This window comes from Marmota flaviventris, assembly GCF_047511675.1.
Source record: "Marmota flaviventris isolate mMarFla1 chromosome 5 unlocalized genomic scaffold, mMarFla1.hap1 SUPER_5_unloc_1, whole genome shotgun sequence".
NCBI lineage: Eukaryota > Metazoa > Chordata > Mammalia > Rodentia > Sciuridae > Marmota > Marmota flaviventris.
The window spans coordinates 1,252,827-1,266,949 of NW_027287679.1; positions in this window are offsets into that span (position 1 = coordinate 1,252,827).

Here is a 14,123-nt window from a genome sequence, read left to right on the forward strand (position 1 = left end):
ATACTGTTCTTATTCCCAAGAAATAGAAACTAGCCTGAGATAAAACGTACTGGTCTGGAGAGGTGCCAGTGTCTCCCTGTTCTCTCATTGAGAGATAGACACAGCTTACCAGCCCCTGAGATGGGTACATACTGGCTTCCCTGTTCTCTCCTTGTGAAGATAAAGGGACATGCCAGTTTCCCTGTTCCTCCTGAGAGATAGAAAAACTGCCTGTTTTGTTCCTGAGAAACAAACTTGCCTTCCACAAGATCAGAGGGTGTTTTCTGTGTCAATCAAGACTAAACCCTCCCCTAGCCTGTGGCCATGATTCTAGATTGTCAAAGGTGACATTCAAGGGGGTCGCTGCTGCCCTCCCTTGCTGTGGTTCTGGTCAACTAGTTGCTCGGCTACCTTGTCGCGGGGGGTAGAATCAACACAGAGACTCCGGGAGCTGGTGAGAGAACTGGCTGGAGACCCACCTCAGGTTGTCATCCAGTAGCTCAGTTTATTTTTGGAATGCATACAACTGTTATAGGGTTCGAGTGGGCATGCCCGTCAATCATACATGAGCAAGATAGTGTCTATAAGCCAATCATCTTCTTCCTAATGTAACCACACTATGAGGATGTTCTAAATATTGCTATCATCAGGAAGGGTCTAGGTCCCTAGGGGAGGGGATTTCTAAGTTAGAAGTTCCATTCCTGAAGCTCCTGGTCCTCAGTTTCCTGACCTGGCAGCTTGGCAACAAGTGCTAAGGATGTGGTTTCACTAATGGCTCGCTAGAGCAGAGCATCCCATCCTGCAGGTGCTCCTATCAGGCCTGAACAAGTGTAGATTCTTCAAGCACTCCGAGCTGCTTACAGCTGCTAGCTGCTAGCTGTAAACTGAAAGTCATTCCAACATTTCCTCCTTGCTGCTGCTGTCCCTCTCTCTGCAGATCAGCCTTGTCAGGCTCCTGACAATAAACCCACTTCTTGTCCCACGTGTGTGTTTGATCAGCCCTGCACCACTTTTCTTTCAATAATGCAGAATCAGATTCCCTTCAAATCAGGTGCCATCTTTTAGTTCATGTCTTCAAAAATCTATGATGTATTCTTATGGCCCAGTGTAAATTACCAAAGGTCCTTCTCCTCGCTTTCTCACCCACACTCAGAACGCTGTGGTAGACCCCTTCCCTGAACATCTGAACACCACAATCATCTGCTGGTGGTTATGCTGTCTCCCCTTCCCTACAGCTCACATGATATTACACCTTGCCTTCCAATGCCTTTCCTTGCTCCTTCTTTGTTTGCTCTTCTATTTCTTGTATTTATGTCTATTTTTATTTCAAAATAAGTATGGGAATTTGAGATCTAGTGCAGTGCTGTGGTTCTCTCCAGGGAAAAATGCCATCAGCAGAAAGCCCTGCTGGCCAGGCCCAAGAGTAGCCAGGTCCACTGGCTGAGAAAGCCTGCAGATGAAAGAGGGAAGCACAACTATATGTTCACGCACACACACATGTGCACCCACACATGCGGGCACCCTCATACACAGGGGCACACACAGAATGCCTTAGAAGAGAAGATGGGGAGGCCAGGTGCAGTGGTGCATGCCTGTAATCCCAGCAGTTCAGGAGGCTGACACAACAGGATTACAAGTTAATGGCCAGCCTCAGCAACTTAGTGAGGCCTTGAGCAACTTAGCAAGACCCTGTCTCTAAATAAAATATAAAAAGGGCTGGGGTGGTGCCCAGATGGTAAGATCTTCTGCATTCAATCCTCAGCACCAAAAAAAAAAAAAAAAAAATGACAATGGGTATGCACAGGAAATTTAATGACAAATCATCAGAGTCACAGGAAAAGTGATTAAGTGTACAGGCAAATAAGTGTCATGACAACGAATAGTAGAGAACCAAAATAACTTGAAATTAAAATGATCACAATCGATATAATGGACTCAATGAGCCTATTAGAAATCTGAGACATACATAAAGTTAAGAGACACTACAAGAAAGAAAACTAAAGCAACATAGGAACACACATGCTTGAAGTTTAGAAAAGGGAGAATAAGGGAAATAATATCAGATGGCCTTCCAATATGCACGGGCATTCCTGATAATACACTTGACATGAGTACTGAGTTAATAACGGTCAATACAACCAGTTTCTCCAAACAAACAAATATACATGCTCCATACTTTAACAGCATGTAAAGTTGAAAAAAATGAGAAATAATATATTGAAAGGTATTTTATTAAAAATTCCAAATGCCATCTTAAATATAATCCTCATAAATTATCACTATCAGCTACAGAATAAGTTCCTAGAAGCTTCTTAAGGAAACATCACAATAGTGAGAATAAATGCAGAACAACAATTAAATACCTACAGATTTTATAATAATTTATATTTTATATACTATCAACAAATTAAATATGAAATTATGTTTTTCAACTGCTTCCCCAGATAGAAAGGAGGCTGTGGGTGTGTTGAGAGGATGGGCAGGGCAAGGGACATGAGTGAGGGGAGTGCAGGGTCCACGTCCATACTTGCTGGTTTGAGTCATAAAAGATGGCCTGACATTTTAGATTTAGGAATCAAGCATGAGATGAAAAGCATAGTGTTTAAAATATTAGCAAAATTTGGAGACAGTGAAGCATTCACTGTGGTGACAAGGGGGATGGTTTGGAGCTGGTTGTTTTATTCTGCGGATGTTGATGCTCTGTTTATGCGTTATGTGGATAACACTTTAAAATGTATAAAATCACATCAGGGTAAACAAATAGAAAGCTCTGAAAGTATTGCACATGTGAATCCTCAAGTGGCTAGTAAGAAACTCACCGTGGTACCCTGTGCCTCCATGCAGCAATCGATTCCTGAGGACTCTGTGGCCACTGGCATGGCTCAGGAAAATTTCTGGGAGAGAGATCTTTATCACACCCTAGCATTTGGATTCATCACAAGGTCAGCATATTAGGTGGGTACCAGAGCCTGAAGCTATGTAAATAGTTCAGATGATTGACAAGGTTGAAAGGTAAGCTATAATCATCAGTAAAATGAACATTGCCATTTCATCCACCATTGGCATTTTACATAGGACCGTCCACTATGTCCTGTGTCCCTGAGGCAGCTAATATACTCTGACTTTAATGGAGAGAAAAAAGCATCACCAAAGAGAAATAAGGAGGGCCATATCAAATCTGCTCTTTGGGATCAGAGCTCATGACTGCAAAGTAAGCATTCTTCCAATTATGTGTTTTCCTCTTCCTGTGGGATGATAGGCTCATTTAAATAAAGATTGCATCTGACAGGAAAGAGCTCCCAACATCAATATCTGTGTCAAAGTCTAAAAGGAAAAGAATACTTTTGTGTTTGTATAAAAAGATCCAAATAAACTATTTTCTCTTTTATTTTCATTCCTCCACTGAAGTAACAAATAATCTATTTATAAACCACTCACAAAAATTTTCACCTGTCTTGATTCCCCCTACAAGTTTGTGGTTTGGGCATTAACCTTAATGGTAGTATAAATATGAAGAAAGAGCAATAAAAAGAAAAACCTTGACAACAGCTTCTTAGAGAAGAAAACACTTGCCTTAGACAAGGTCTGGGTAGAGAAAGGAAGACAGGGACAGAAATTTTCCCGATAATCCCAGCTGTGGGAAACTGACAGATGCCAAGAACTTGTGCCACTTTCAAGTCACATTTTATCCCAACCTCTCATCCTTGGTGTTAATGGAAGCACTATCATTACATAGATTATAAAGTCGATTTAAAAGAGGCTGAATGTCTTTCCTTTGATTGCCTGTTAGTAATTTAGACTTAAGGATGGATAGACAGATACAGATGCTTACATTTTAGGCTTAGTTAAATTGATAACCTGTCTTTACACTTCAGTATTTTGAGGCAACAATTCAGAAATAAGGGTCGCTATCTTTCTAACTCTCCAAATTAAAAAAAAAAAAAGAATTAAGAAAAAAAACTAATAAAAGTGAAAATTTATTGTAGGTGTTAGAGGATTCAGAATTTGGGGGAAATGAACCTTTTTACCCACATAAGCTTCTGTAGTGCTTACAATTTAAATATTTCAAGATCTTGCTTTCTTCTACTTCTTTTTCATGTTATTTTTACCACATTTGCATTGTTCCACACACCCAGCCTCTTTAATTAGTGGTCCAGAAGACACACTCACCTGTACTTAGCACCCCTGTGTGAATTCTCCTTGTATTCCTGACAACAGCAAGGATTCCACTATGGGATTCTGCTTAAAAGGAGCAAGCGCACTGTCTGCTTGTCAATCACATAGGATATGTAGGTCAGCGTGCTCCCCAACATTATGCCTGCATGTCAAAGGCAGGCTCCAGGTACACACTCATCCTTCGACTCTCCTTCCTCCTATCCTGAGGCCATATAGAAGGGTTGGCACCCAGGCTGGGTTCAGTTACAGCACTGCAGCCACTTTTGCTCAAACTCCACTTCCCCTCACTTTCTAAACGCACTTTCCTACCTTGATTACTGCACTCACTTACCAAATGATTGGCCTAAGTGTGGAGTGGTTCCAACCTTAATCTTACCATAAATCCAGGAAACAATTTTACAGAGAATATCAGACATTGGTTGTATTATCAATTTCACTTTCAAATCGCATTAGGTATTAGCAATTATACTAATTCTTGCCAGAATTGTATAGCAATCTGCTTTAGACATAAAAAGAGCTTCATGATTTGCAAAGTTTATAAGTATGTAAGGAACACGTGTATTTTGTCTACTTTTAAGAAAAATAAAGTTTATCATCTATATACTGTGGGCTTATCACTATGGATGTAACTTTTAATCCCATTTTAGTCAATTGTTTTTAAAAGTTCTCTGGTGAAAGGAAATTCTAAGTTTACAAATTGCTTACTCTAGTACTTTGTAAATGGCAGCTTTTAATTAATCTAATAATGGAATAATCTAATATTAATTATATCAATAAAAATAACTTTAGTATATGTTCCTTTCTTCTCAGTCCTCTTTTATGAAGTTCCTGGATTGGGTAGCTGACAGGGCTCCTAGCATGTTCTCATTGTCAAATTCATTTTCTGAGTAAATATTTTGAATATTTTTCAAACTAATGGCCATAATCATTTCTTATCTCTTTATTTGCCTTTTGAAATGTTTCCTGGAAGACTCAGGAGCAACCATGAGTCACCCAACTTTACATGGATCTGAGTAAGCCGTGTGTGTGTGTGTGTGTGTGTGTGCGCGCGCGCTCGTGTGTGCGTGTGTAGTTCTGTGAGCAATCTCCACTGAGACATTGCTGACAGAAATTAGTCAAAACCAGCACTGACTGGCCTTTTGCCAAGATGGGAACAAGTTCTTCTTCTTTTTTTTTAAACATGTATCCTAGGTGTGTTAATGCTCAGTTCAAATGGAAAACAAACAAATGCATTTACTCAAGTATCTTATGTATTGTTATTAATTTAGTGCATCTTTTTATGCATTGTCATTCATTTAGTTCATCATCATAATGTGTCTACATGAGAATTATAGTTCTGAATCATCTGATAGTAAATTTACTTCACCACAGTGGAAAGCAGTAAATTTAATATAAACACATTAGAAGGTGCTCTTAGAACATTAGACACTTGGGGTACAGTCTTTAATTTGCTTTTGGTAACATTTAATTTCAAATTGTTCTTATGTCAGAAATTAAATATTAAACAAACAATGGCATAATTAAACAAACAATGGTATGTTTCTATTGGGAAGGAGGTCCTTGGGGTCCAGGTTACCTTATTTTTCCTAACCTTTTAATTGTAGTAAAATATACATTAAATAAAATTTATAATGATAGTCAATTTTTGCTGCATCAGTCAGTTACATTTAGCAGACTCACTTTTGGTACAGCCATCAACACCATACACCCCTATATATTTTTCATCACCCAAACTGAAGCCTTCCCCACTCAAAAAGAAAAGGATAAAATTCCAGAGAAGGACTATAAAAAACTGATAATGAGAATGTTCAGTGAGCAAAAATAAGATAATAAAAAGAACAAATTAAGAGAACAAATATAGGAAGTGAAAACCAATTCTAATAAAGAAATAGAGATTCTGAAAAGAAACCAATCAGAACTCCTGGAAATGAAAGTCACAATGAATCAAATTAGAATCCCCTTGAAAGTATTTCCAACAGATAAGATCACATAGACAATCAGGCCTTGAGGACACAACTTCAGGTCTTGAAGGCAGGGTATCTGAACTTAAACACTCAGTATGCAATGAAAAAATAAAAACAACTGAAAGGCTATGATCAGAAATTTCATATACAATTTGAGCACACAAAGATGCAGCATACTCAGGGACAAGGTCAAGGGAATAAAAGTAAGAGTCATTTGGATAGAAGAGAAAATGGAGATGTTGACAGATGTCATTAAAAACCTTTTTGATAAAATAATAGCAGAAAACATTCTAAACCTTAGAAATGAAATGAATATACATATACAGGATGCATAAAGAACACAAAGTAGAAAAGATAAAAAAGAAGTTATCCAGGACACAACACAATCATAATATCTAATATAGAAACTGAGGAAAAAATATGAAAAGCTGTAGGAGAATAAAGTTAGATCATTTCAGAGATAAAGCAATAAGGGCCACTTCTGACTTCTCAACTTAAACCCTAAAAAGAAGGAGGGACAATATTCCAATCTGTAAAAAAAAAAAAAAGCCAGCCATATTTGCTATATCCAGAAAAATTATCTATCAGAATCTAAGAAAAAATAAAATCTTACCTTTATAAGGAATAACTAAAAGAATGATCTCTAAGAAAGACATCACTACAAAGAATAATGACATGATCACTGACACAGAGAAAACCCCACATAGCCATGCCATCTGATACCTGACAAGGTGGCATGTGTTGGAGAAAAGTTAGCCTTTTAAAAACATGGTGCTGGGAAAACTGCATATTCATATATAAAAGAATGAAATTAGATCTAATCTCTCACTCTGCACAAAAGTGAAATCAAAATGAATTGAAGACTCATAATTTAGGCAAGAAACTCTGCAACTGCTAGAAGAAAACATAAGGTGACATTCCCTCCTACAGGTGCAGGTACCAACTTCCTCAAGAAGACCCTTAAATCTCAATGAATAACACTAAGAATCAATAAGTGGGATGCCATCAAACTGAAAAGCTTCTGCACAGCAAAGAAAATGTTAAGAGCATGAAGAGAGGCCTACAAAATAGGAGATCTGTGCCAACTATGCCTCTGACAGGAGATTGATATCCAGAATATATAAAAACCTCGACACACAAAAATGCAAATAACCTTATCAATAATTGGGTAAAATAAGTAAACAGACACTTCTCAAAAAAGGAATATCAATGGCCAACAACTATATTTTTAAAAAATGCTCCACATCTCTAGCAATTAGAGGAATACAAATCAAAACCACATTGCAATTCCATCTCGCTCCAATTAGATTCACAATTATCAAGCACACAAATAATAATAATTGTTGGCAAGGAGGTGGGAAAAAAGTTACGCTAATACAGTGTTGGTGGGACTGCAAATTAGTATTAAACACTCTGGAAAGAAATATGAAGATTTCTGAACAATCTGAGAATGGAACCTCTTATTACCTAACTATCCCACTCCTTGGTATTTATTTAAAAGAACAAAATTAGCATACTAAAATCAGTGATAGAGTCACTTCAATGTTTATTATAGCAGCACAATTCACAATGGCCAAGTTATGTAATAAGCCCAGATGCCTATTAATAGATGGATAGATTTAAAAAAATGTGGTATATGTACACAATGGAGATTTATTCAGCCATAAATAAGAATGAAATTATGGCATGCACCAGTAAATGGGTGGAACAGGAGAACATCATGCTAAACGAAATAAGCCAGACTCAGAAAGTCAAGGATAGAATATTTTCTCTAAGGAGTGGAAGATAGAGCAAGGCAGGTAGAAAAAAAGGAAGGGTTGGCTACCATAAAGATAGAGGGAGTAGAAGAAGGAGTTCGGGGTGGTGGTGGAGGAAAGAATAACAAATTTGACAACATTACACTGTGTGCATGTATACATAGGTGAATTTCACCTTTATGTATAGCTATAAAACACCAACTGAAAACAAATAAGTGAAAGAGCAAGAAGAATAGGGGAATAGACAGGGGAGGAAAACATGGAGGAGGGCAACTTGGACAGAAATTGAGTCCTAAAATTTTGTGCATGTCCAGAGAAACCCAGCTATTGTGTACAACTACACTGCAGTAGTATAACAGGAGAAAGGGGGAGGGGAGAAAAGAAGGGGGAGAGGGAGAGAGGAGAAGGAGGAGGAGACAGAAGGGGTGAGGATGAGGGGCAAGAACGAGAAGCAGAGAGAAGGAGGAGAAGGAGAGGGAGGAGAAGGGGAGGAGGAGGAGGAGAGGGAGGACAGGGAGAGGAGGAGGAGGAGAGGGAAGAGAGACGAGGAGGAGGAAGAGGAAGAGGAGGAGAGGGAGGAGAAGGGGGAGGAGGAGGAGACAGAAGGGGTGAGGATAAGGGGGAAGGAGGAGGAGAGAGAAGGGGAGGAGGAGAGGGAGGAGGAGGAGGAGAGGGAGGAGGGGGGAGAAGGTATGAGGAGGAGAGAAGCAGCAGCAGCAATGCTGATTAGGGTGTCTTGACAGATACCTAGAAAAATAATGAAAGAGAACATTTTCAGGGTATTTTCCGGAAGTTAACAGGAGCAGCTGGCCCTGGCGTGAAGTCCGGGTCCCGGGCTGAGCCGCACACCCAGGGAACACGCTCAGGACAGTGAGAGGACTTCGGTGTAGTCCCTGAGCTCTGGACCTGAGCCTCCCGGCTGCTCGCTCTCCCGGGCAGCATTGGTCAGGAGGAGCCGCCCCCGGACGCCCCGTGGGCTCAGGGCGGACCACGCACCTGCACCTCCAAGGATGGCTTTGCCGCACACTGCAGCGCACACAGCCCAAGGGTCCTCAACCTGCCGGTCTGACCTGACCCCTGCTCCTGGAGCATCCCCAGCAGCCACTTCTAGACCCCACGGAGGAAGGGGAGTGGACGTGAGTGTGATCACAGGGGCACCGACCTCAGTGTCCCGAGAGGGAGGTCGGACTGAGGCCACCTTGGGCTCTCGTCTGGGCGTCAGCACGTGGCTGTGGTATTACCCCTCACAGCCTCCTTTCCCCCACCCCAGGAGCTCCTCTCCCGTGTCCTCCAGTGTGTTACACCCCATTCGTCTCTCAGTTCTCCTCTCCAGCACACCCTGGGTTGTGCACCTGCTGGACCAGCCCAAATGGACAAAAGCTCTCCCTAGAATTGGAGACAGGTATGTTTAAGGAACACAGGAACCTTTATATCAAAGCACACACACATAGCCATCCAGTTGCTCAATTGAAGGACTGTATATGACACTTATATGCATTCAATTAAAATAAAATATCCATTTTGAAGTTGACTTACTAATGAGACCTGTAAATTGCAGGTCTTCTATCCCAGTACCTTATAGAGGGTGACTTTTCATAAGCTGAAATCACAGTTCTGCTAATGCAGTCACATGCTTCTCTGTGACAACATGGTTGGAACCAGAGCCTCCCTGTCTTCCTGATAGCTGGGTAGTGCCACTGTCATCACACTGGCCAAGCTGTAGAGGGGTTCCTGCAGAGAAGCCCAGCATCCCTTTGGGGCCACACCTGACACTTCAGAATCTTCAGTGGCCCCTCTCCTGCAGCCCTGACTCTCGGCATCTCTACTGGAGGCAGTCCTAACGTTTGGTCAGTGCTCATGTGATGAAGCCCCCAGTGCAGGTACAGCCCCACGTCCCTGTAGACACCTACCACTTCCACTTCTTTGCCAAGTGCCAGGGAGTGAGGAGAAGAGGAAAAACAGTGAAACCTTCATTTAGCAGAGTATGAAGCTTGCACTGACACTTGTCAATCCAGATGTGCCTCTGGCACCTGGGAGAGATAAGCTTATTAATTTTATTTTTCATTCTGTACTATGAAAAAAATGGTCTCTTGAATTCAGATGAATTCAAATACAAAAAAGTAAACTGACCCATCAGAATAGTAAGATAGTGGAAGTAAAATACAAATAAAATCAACTTCAACAAAGTAAAAATAAAAACCTGCATGGTCATAACCTAACCCATCATTGAAGCAATCAATCACCAGCTGTTCTGTGTGGATGAGAGCCTCAAAGTACAACAGGTACTGGATTTCTTGCAGAGGCAATACCACTGAGCCACATACCCAGTTCCTCTCATATTTTTCTAAACATATTCATATGTTTCCACATAAAAGATTTTTAAAAGTAGGAACAAATGAAATCATGAATATTAGTACATTTTCCTTTACTATGTCACAAATATCGGCATTATGTTGACTCACTTTTATCAAAAGTTAGGAAACTATTAGGCTACATTCTGCACGTGTTTTGAGCATCTTAGCTGGAGCAGCCCACACAGCTATCACAGTGTCTAGAGCAGCAAGGGAGCTCTTCCAGGGCCACATTCTGATGCAGTGGGAGACCTTGATGCAGCTGGACCACAGCACATCCCAGGATCTGCAGCTGCAGCACGGCTGCAAGCAACAGAGATGCTTGGCTGAAAGTCACACCATCCACATGAGCCAAAGTCAGGGTGGCGGAGGCTTCTGGATCTGAAGCTGTCAAGTGTGGTGCTGAAGATGAGCATTCCAGGACAGCTGGAACATATAGAAAACCACAGTGGCCTTCCTCAAAACCAGCTTGGGTACAAATGACTCATACAACATGACATGAATGGACCAAGTGAACAGAAATGTGATTCTCAAAAGTCGTCTTGTCTGTAGCTAGAAAGGTAGAGTAATAACTTTGAATGCTTCTTTTATTCTATTTTATTCCTTAGAATTGATACAGAATGATTGTTTCAAATAAATGATTAAAATACTTAAGTAAATATGAATGTAAGGATAAAATTGGATCGTAGGTCTCATACTGAGTGTCCATATTCAACCTAAAAAGAAAAATAAATTATCAAACACATGATTACTTAATTATGAAGATAAGAAAAGAAAAGTAGTTAATTTTTTTTGTGTTTCTGTAACACAATCTGAGCTAGTGAGGCATGTTTTCTAATCAACATCAAGGGCCTCTCTGCTGGGGCTTAGAGTGGCCACATTTTTCAGGAAGATCTTTTACTTGCTTGAATCAAATGATGATATTTTCCATATTGAAAGGACCTTCAAGCCATGTTGAGTCTCAAGGTTTTATTAATTCCATAATTTTTCTCAAAATATAGTCTCTTTTCAAGGTAACCTTCTCAGGAGCCCCCTTCCCCATACCCCCTTCTGAAAATGTCACTTTCCTTGGATCCCTACCTCTTCTGGCCCCACTCACCTTGTAACTTGTAACTTCCTCATGTGGACCTCTTTTCCTTTTAGCATTATTTGTTGACATTATATTGTTGAGCCAAAGACAAGAAAAAGACAAAAATAACACTATTAACTCTTCATGAAAAATGTTCATTTTGACAAGTGTTTTTGATATGAAAACCTTGTGAACATTAAGTCTGACATGAGAGTCTGGATTTTTTACTATAAGAAAATAACAAATTATTCTGAGACACAGTTGACATCATAATTACAACTCATATCAAAAATTTGAGATAGGGGACTTAGCAGGTTAGTGACCAGCTGGTTGAAAATAGCTGGTTATTATTCATAACTCATCAAATGACACTGAACTTTCACCCGATAGGCAGCAGTCAGATGCTGAATCAATATAAAGATGGAAGAGATGTGATCCCTTTTGTGTTACAAAAGGTCTTGTGAAAAATGACTACAGAAAGACATAATCCTCCACCTTATCTAGGTAGGAGCACGCCCTTGGCACAAGTAATTATGAAAAAATAGTAATGGACAAACTCTATCTCCTATGAAAAGAAAAAAAGAAGAAAAATTAATCATATGTAGTTTCAGAAAAGATTCCATTTGGGGCCTTTTTGTGCACAATCACTTATGAAATTACATCTGCAATAAATTTCTAATAAATGCAGTGAGTCACAATTTTGCTTTGAAGGTTAAACAAGCCATATTAAATAATGTGAGAGTTGAGTAAGGAGCACAGTCTGCCACAGGATGTGCTCAGGGTTTGTGCTCACCATCGCCGTCTCTATGATTACTGTGTCCTTGTTAATGCCACTATCCTGTCACCATGGCTTCCATCTGCTTCAAAGAGACCCTTAGAAAGTGATCTAAGATATAAGAGAATGTGACTGAGCCAACCAAAATGCAGGAGAAATGCATTTTGTGCTCACTGATGGGTCAAAATTTGCTCACATTTTGCTGTGGTCCTGAGCTAAAGGGGAAGATGGTCAACCACTTTGACCTCTTCTCTAATGCCCCTGTTCCAACCTGTTGCTAAGGTAACCTGTCCCATGGATTGTCCCTCTATACAGGGAGTTATACAAGTTGTTAATTATGCCCCCTTCTTGCCCAGATCATTTCATCTTGGCCCCTCAATCTCACCTGCCCCTGAGGAGCAGGGGCACCTGGGTCAGAATGCTTGCTGTGGCTTCCCATGTGTTCAGGGTGAGTGGTGAGAGGGTAAGGCCATGCTCCTCCCATGAAGTCAACCACCTGAACCTACAGGCCCACTTTATACCAACCACTCCTTGAGTTTGTCCCTCTGAATTTTCAGAGCACTGCTTCTTAATCCATGAGATCACTGACTGGTGACCATCTGTCATCTGCTAGTTGTTGTCACTGCATTTTATGGGAATCTGTGATCAGGTGTCACAGGGACATCATCTCCACCAGGTCTGACATGGACCTGCCCAAGTGCGCCCTCTGACAGTGAAGGTTTCCACCAGGTGCAGTAGGTCAAGCCAGAAACCAGCCCACCAGCTCGACCACTCATTGCTGCCCATTCCTCACAAAGCACCATCGGCTATACACTCTTCCAACACAAATGTCTCTGATAAACTACTGTCTCTCCTCCATTCTGTCCTTGTGTTGTTGTGGTGGCTCTAAGGCATGCCTTCTCCACCTCTCTTTTAATTCCACAGAACCTGGGTGGGCTCAGCACCACCCATGTGGGACAGGACTACTCTGCACCCTTGAAGCCAATAGTGTGGGATTGGCTGTGTGCTGGACGATCTCAGCCCAGGAGCCGGGAGGACTTGGAAACACAGCCCCCATCCCCTCTTTATCCTGGGTTCCTCACGTGCTGTGTCACAGGACCATCCCTGGGGATTCAGAGGAAGAGAGAGCTGGCACCTCCACGTACTGCTGATGATGAGGCACCAGCCCAGTTTCCATCTGCCAGAATCTGCCCCGTCCCTGAGGGACATGCAAAGAATGACCCTTCTCTTAGTTCTCTACAATAACTACAGTTGTGTATATTTGAGGTTTATAACATGATAACATGGGGTGCATATCGATAGTGAAGTGGCTACAGCAGTGGGGCAGATTGATTCCCATCATCACCTATGGTTACAAATATATGTCATCACATTGTTATTTTTGTGAAACAAAGAGCTAAAATCTAGTCATTAAACAACATTCCTTATACAACATCATCTTATTAAATTTAATCTTTAAGCACATTTGCTTATTCTTCTTTTTAAAAAATTTCTATGAGGTCATTCATACTAATGACAAAACCTAATTCTCTGATGCACTATAAATTACAAACAATAGAGTTTAAAAACTATTTCCATGCTTTGGTGGAGGAAATTAAGCGAAGACTCAAGGAAGTCTGAGAACCTAGGGAGGTGTGTAATGTGGTGATTATCAGGGTATTATATTACTCTGCTGCCTGTTTTAGCCTTAGAAGGCAAAGGATGTATTGCATGAGATATAAAATCCCAGAAAAGTTTGAAATATTGCTTTCACTTGCTATTTTCAGCAAAGAACCATGAGTGAGATGAGTGAGGAGTGATGGTCTAGTGACTTGAGTGGACACAGGCAGGTGGAGGGGAAGGGCAGGGAAGGAGGAAGCAGAGCCCTTGGGGACTGTTCTGTTCCTGGACCTCCCCCATCTCTCTCTCTCTCTCTCTCTCTCTCTCTCTCTCTCTCTCTCTCTCTCTCTCTCTCTCCCCCTCCCTCCCTCCCTCTCCCCCCCTCTGCTTCCTGGCTGCCATCAGCTGAGCAGCTTTCCTCCACTGTGCCCTTCTGCTACAGAACTTCACCTT